General features: G+C 42.9%; 1 long non-coding RNA gene across 1 annotated transcript; it reads right to left on the reverse strand.

Moving 5' to 3' along the window:
• Positions 1-1,670: 1,670 nt before the first annotated feature.
• Positions 1,671-5,720, reverse strand: LOC149988516 (uncharacterized). Its single transcript, XR_016504054.1, has 3 exons — positions 4,310-5,720; positions 4,054-4,161; positions 1,671-3,874 (listed from the first exon to the last, which is right to left on the reverse strand). It is a non-coding gene; the product is annotated as an uncharacterized LOC149988516 (long non-coding RNA).
• Between the last annotated feature and the right edge of the window lie 280 nt (positions 5,721-6,000).

Here is a 6,000-nt window from a genome sequence, read left to right on the forward strand (position 1 = left end):
CTTTGGTAGTTGCCGATATTGTGGGCTGTGATTGAAGGTGTGCTCCACTTTCCCATTTCGTCACATACCGTATAAATTTTATATCTTGTTATTTGGAGAATCAACGCAAGCGCTTCCCTTTCGACCTCATAATTTTGATTTATGAAGTGACAGATAGAGTGATCAGAAATCATGGGATATCACTGGTAAGTCAGCCACCTCAATTGTTGCCTCACCTACACCTGCCTCGGCAATGCCACTGGACATAACTGCTTCAGTCGAGAGCTCTATTTCAGTGGAAAACTCGCTGGGTGGTATGATCAGTAGGCAAGATAATGCTCCAGAAAATATTTGTTTGTAAAATGGAGACTCTTGTGACAAGATCGTGTCAATATGGTGACAGGATCTGGTGAGATGTGCCGATGCGCAGCCGGTTTGACCCCTTCATCACCTGCAGCAGTTTTGTATAGAGAATGCCTAATTTCGAGGTCTTCGTTCCGCTCTGCACCGACGAATTTCCACACAAATCTGCTTCAAAATTTGCTATATACTGCTTCGATGCTGACGGAGATTTCACAGCATTGCGAGAATTTAACGATCCAAATAAAGATGTCAGGTTGAAAAATTACATGTTCTTTAGACGAAATTCAAGCCAGAAACTTTACGATGGCTAGAGATTTGGCACACCGGAGAAACTGTAAGCAATTTGGCTGCCAGAGACGGGGAAACAACATCGACAGGAGTGGACTTTTTGTCGTTCTCAGAAACATAATTAGGCAACAATTGCAAGTGCAATCCTAGGTGTGTTTGCCTCTCATTAGGTCGAAGAAGGGTTGCTCGGGAACTACCTGATCCTCACATCCAAGATTGCTTCAGACACTATGTGTCTATCGGGAACGATGCCATCCACAAACAGACATTTGACGAGTATGGATTCCGCGTCAAGAGGTTCAAAGAAGCTATCACAAGTTATGGAAGTTCTAAAAGTCGACTTAGATGTCAAGGTACCTGGTGCAACTCTCCCCTAGGACTGATGCAAATCACGTTCTTATACAGTAGGAGCAGCTCGGCTAGCTACTCCAGATACACAATGTTTTCCCCATAAATGTTCTCGACCTGATTCCATGTTGTTGCGACTGGTTGCGTGGAGTCTGGTTACATGGGACAGTGCAGCCAACAGAGGTATCGGTAAAAATTCTGAGACCTGATACTGCGGAAGAAGGTGTTATTCCTTGACTGCCACTTAATGGTGAAGCAGACCTTGCGACTCTAGCGCAGGTATGTATCAGTATACTAGCCAACTATGGGAAGCCGCAGAGGGCTGATAATTTCACAGACAGCCAGGGCAGAATCACAGCAATCAATATGGCATTACGCAATTTATTTCATGAACAACAAGCATAGCCATGGGGTTCTTCCTTTAACGGTCTCACATTTGCGATCAGCAATGTTATAACAACACCAGTTCTGATTTCGTTACATCCCAGGTTTCCTCTTGGAGGTAATCAGAATGAACGCCCACATACAGGCATTCCGACATCAGTACATTTTGTTTACTGGGAAATGCGATCTGTAAACTGTTGATGCGGACATGTGACTACTTACGTCTATACTCATTGAAATGACCTGGACGAAGATGGCACACATAAGTGAAAAAATTGCTTTCTACCGGAGAACTCCACTGCATTCTTTCAGAACAGTTCCTATGGAAACGAGTGCGAGTGCGAGTGGTCCATGTTGTGGGCCGCTAGACATTGAGTTGCTGGGGGTAGGCAAATAGTTGTAGGAACGAGGGGAATCAGGACCCAAGATTTCTGTGTTTGCGAGGCGTGAAGTTGGAGAGCGTCCATGTAGAGTCTACCCATCAGGTTGTCGGTCTTTGTTCACTTGAGCATTAGATTTCCTCCATCGACTGGAGAATCAGGCTCCTTCATCCATTGCGATTTCTTTGCCGAGCCTTCAGAACTGGTGGATGATGCTCTCGCTCCAGCCCTCTTCTTTCATCCGCTGAAACGCAGAATCCAGAGTCTAATCCTCTTTTGTTTCTAACTCAAACTTTTGTCGTGACTTGATATCCCTGCAGTTCCACTGACACAAGCTCGATGAAAACGGATCATGGTTTGACGAAGACTTCAGGTCTACAGACAAGATTTTGCAGTGTAATTCTTTCATGTTTCCTCTGTTGATAGGGACTTACTCCACCGCCGTGTGAAGCCACTGCCCTCTTCAATGGTTTCCGGGGTTTCTGATGAAGCAATCGAAATCTATGTGCTTTTTAGCCGGTGCTCGTAGTCGCGTTAATTGGCACGCAATTGCAAACCTTGTAACGAACCTCTGTCTACTGTCTGATAAGGAATGTTGCGTGAAGTTAGGAAGCGAAGTTCAAATGAGTGGGATCAGTTTGTAGTAGGTGTGCTGCTTGGTGGTTGCTTGTTACTGCTCCTCTGGTGCCATTTGACTTGTGTGTCACAGCTTGTTGATACATTACTGTGAAAAGATTTTGTGAAGCAGAGCTCGATAATGACAAGTGGCACCACACGTCGCGTACTTATCTTGCACATCATATTTCAAGCAAAGAGGAAAACACACGAAGCATGCATACCAATTATGAATACTTGGTGCCTGTGTGAGGGTGAGCAACTGAGAGAGTTGTGAACTGGAACTATCTTGAAAAAATTTGCTTCGCCATGTTTGTTTTCAGCTAAAGTGATTGATTTTGTATCAGTATTCTGTAAAATCCACAGTCGATTCCCGTTCTCGCCGCTAGCTCTGGTTTTCATAAACTTAAGACTTATTGGGTCAGTGAATCAAATTCGACTGTGCCGCTAACTTATGAGTTCTGTCAGCATCTCTCTGTGGGTTAGTGTGATCAAGACTAATTACTATCCGCTCTTGCACTGATCATTTTTGGTTGCTAAATTACCAGGGTAGTCCTCAATTGTCAAAGGAGTACATGAGGAAGCAAAAAAAAACAAATACAAACTTGTGGAACTTTTGCAGATCAAGCCTCAAGTTTCCAATAATGCAATCTCGCCTGCCACCCAATTTTGAAAGAGGAGAAACCTTCATGCTTTGCGGAAGCGTGGCATGCTTGTAATCAAATCCGGCGGTACCCTGATGTACAAGGTACAGTAAGAAATAGAGAGTAGACTTCCGTGCTTCTGCAGATCCAGTACATTATATTTTATATAGCGATGTTGAGTAAAGTGGTTACCATAGATTGCCCTGCACATGTTTCCTTCCGACAATAGAAAATAATAAATAAAAGTAGAGTCCTAGATATCTTACAGTTATGAACAGTTCAAATTCAAGTTATACCCAGACATTTTGCAGACGTTGGGAAGAAAATTAGCGCCATCGCTTGGAACCTCTAAAGGAAGATGCTCTCTGGCACTAGTTATTCTTTGATTAGAGCGTTGTGGTAGACTTTATTTATTTGAACTAAGGTGGTGATTCATTGTGGGCTGAGAATTCTTTATAGCTCGGCCTGTCTCGTACTGTACTATTCCGTAATGCATCTTGTACAGCAAAACTTTCTTCAATCTACTGTAAATTTTATGTTTATTTATGGTAGGTGCCTCTGCAAAAACAATTACTAAGAATTCTAAGCACAATGACCACCCAATTCAACGGGAGGAAGAAACTGAGAATGTGGGAACTGACACGGGATTGTCTCGTGCCAAGAGACATCTGACGAAGTTGACGCTCTCTCCCAGTCCAGCACGCCACTTGCCTTTGCCTTCAAACTTCGAGGACCAGATTCTGTATCTCAGAGTAGACCTTGAAATGCTTGTGCATCTCCAGGTTGCATTAGAGAAGGGTGCACACGCAATTCATAAGATCGTGACTGACCGGAAAATTCGGCCTCAGGACCTACTCGGGTTCCCAAAAAGAACTGAAACAAAAAAATTAATTAAAAATAAGAAAACTCGGATTTTTTAAGAAAAATAAAATACATAGGAACACAGAAAGGTATACCAATGCAACATAATAATATACGCCAAATTTTAGTCCTAAAGATGTCGATTCTGGTAAGGGTACTTCGTTTCTTTTTCTTTTTCTTTTTCATCCTACCAAGTTTTCATGGTTTTCTGTTTACAAGAATTTGGGAGCTGAGCACGAGACCATCGGCAACGTCCACAACGCCGAAGCTGCAGACCTCCAACCTCGTCACCTGCCATTCTACAAAGCAGAAAATCAAACAAGACAAAAAAAAAAATTAAAATTAAAATTAAAATACAACACTAGGAAGGAGCGAAGCAAGGGGACCCAGAGAAGGCAGGCAGGCATGGAATCAAGCGAGCGAGCAGCGGGCACCGACAGGTGACACCTGGTGGATGGCTGGCTGCTCAGCTGAGCAGAGCGGGTCAGGAAGGAAGGAAAGGGGAAGGACAAGGAGATGCATGCTTCCTGCTGGGAGTCACACACGCATTCCCTTAAACCAAGGGAGAGGAGACGGCAGGGACACCCCTCCCGAGGCTGTACTTTACCACCACACGCAACACTCTATCACAATATTCATTTCAAAAGGGAGTATGGGGAGTGCACAATGACGCTCCAGAGCACCTTGTCTCGAAGAGGAGGTACACTTCGAGAGAAACTGCACTGCATGCATCACTGCTCCTAGCTGAATTGTTGTTCAATCACAAATGAAGTGAGGGAGTAAATATTACCCGATCTAATCCTTACTGTCGTTAGCGGTCATCATGGCAAAAGGATCACAGTGGTGGAATAGTTCTGTACGTTAGGGCTTTTACTTGAATGTGATTAGGGTTCTTAGTGTGATTAGGGTTTTTACTCGAGTGTGTGTCATCTAACTCCACAACTGCCGCGCTGTGAGGACAAGCGGTCAGCCCGCACGATGTCGACGTACTCAGAAGTATTAAAGACGAAACTGGCTCACGCCCCATTGGCCCCTATTGTCTCCGAGGAGGTTCGGATAGTGGAACATTTGTAGAAGGCGGATATAGTGGAGTCGGAGTTGATCACAGCCACAACAAACATGGAGAAATTTGTAGCGATCAATCCGACTTGAGCTTCACCAGGTGAAAAATTACCATTTGGGTTAGGTAGGAGTTGCACTGGCTTTCTTTCAAACTCTCAAGTAGTAGAGGTAAAGCTGGACGAAGATTAAATTAAAAAGAAAATGGATTTCCTTCAACAGTGTATTGTAATCACGTACTTCGTGGGAGGAAGACCCATGGCCAAAGCCCTACAGGCCTGGCTAGGTCACTTGAAATCTGAAGTAAGTGAGGACCTTCAACTGGGCCGTGACATATGTCACAACTTCTTTCATGCAGTATGTAATGATGAAGTAGCATTACAAAAGTTATTTATGAGAACACCGCACCACTCCTAGTGCGGGACTTCTTGATTTAATTCAAGTTGCTCAGTTGGCATTTACTTAGGTAACATTAAAAGCCATCCCAAACAAATTGATTAGTAGTGGAAGAAAACTTGCATTATGACTTGGACTGATGCTCAAGCAAGATCAAAACAATAAAACTAGGGTTGATTAAAGATTTTGTATTGTTCTTAGAAATGGAAGTCCATACATATTTACAATTAGAGCATTCAATTTGGTAAGTGGGAAGACAACAAAGGTGCAAGTGGATTATAATAATCTACTTATTTGATGTAAATATTACTTATCAACTTCGTATCTAATATGGGATTGTTCCTCACTACCAAGGCATTGCCAAAATGGTAATATAGCAGAACAGTCATACAAAGTAACAACCTTGAATCAATCTACTCCAAAAGATATTGTGCCAGCAGTAGCACGAGGATCTTACCTGGTCCTTGCCAATTCAAAGAATCCTTGTCTTTTTGTTATACAAGAGACCACTTCTTTCCTAGCTCAAACCCTAACATTTTGATCCATTGTAAGTCTACCAAGGTAGAGCATAGAGGAGGCATAAAGAAATCATAATCAAATCAATATTTAATAGACCATATTGATAGCAACAATCTGCAGTTAAAAAGCTTAAGTTAGGGTACTTGGATAAATAGAGTATAAGA

The sequence above is a fragment of the Physcomitrium patens genome, chromosome 7 (genome assembly GCF_059467195.1).
Source record: "Physcomitrium patens ecotype Gransden chromosome 7, ASM5946719v1, whole genome shotgun sequence".
Classification (NCBI taxonomy): domain Eukaryota; kingdom Viridiplantae; phylum Streptophyta; class Bryopsida; order Funariales; family Funariaceae; genus Physcomitrium; species Physcomitrium patens.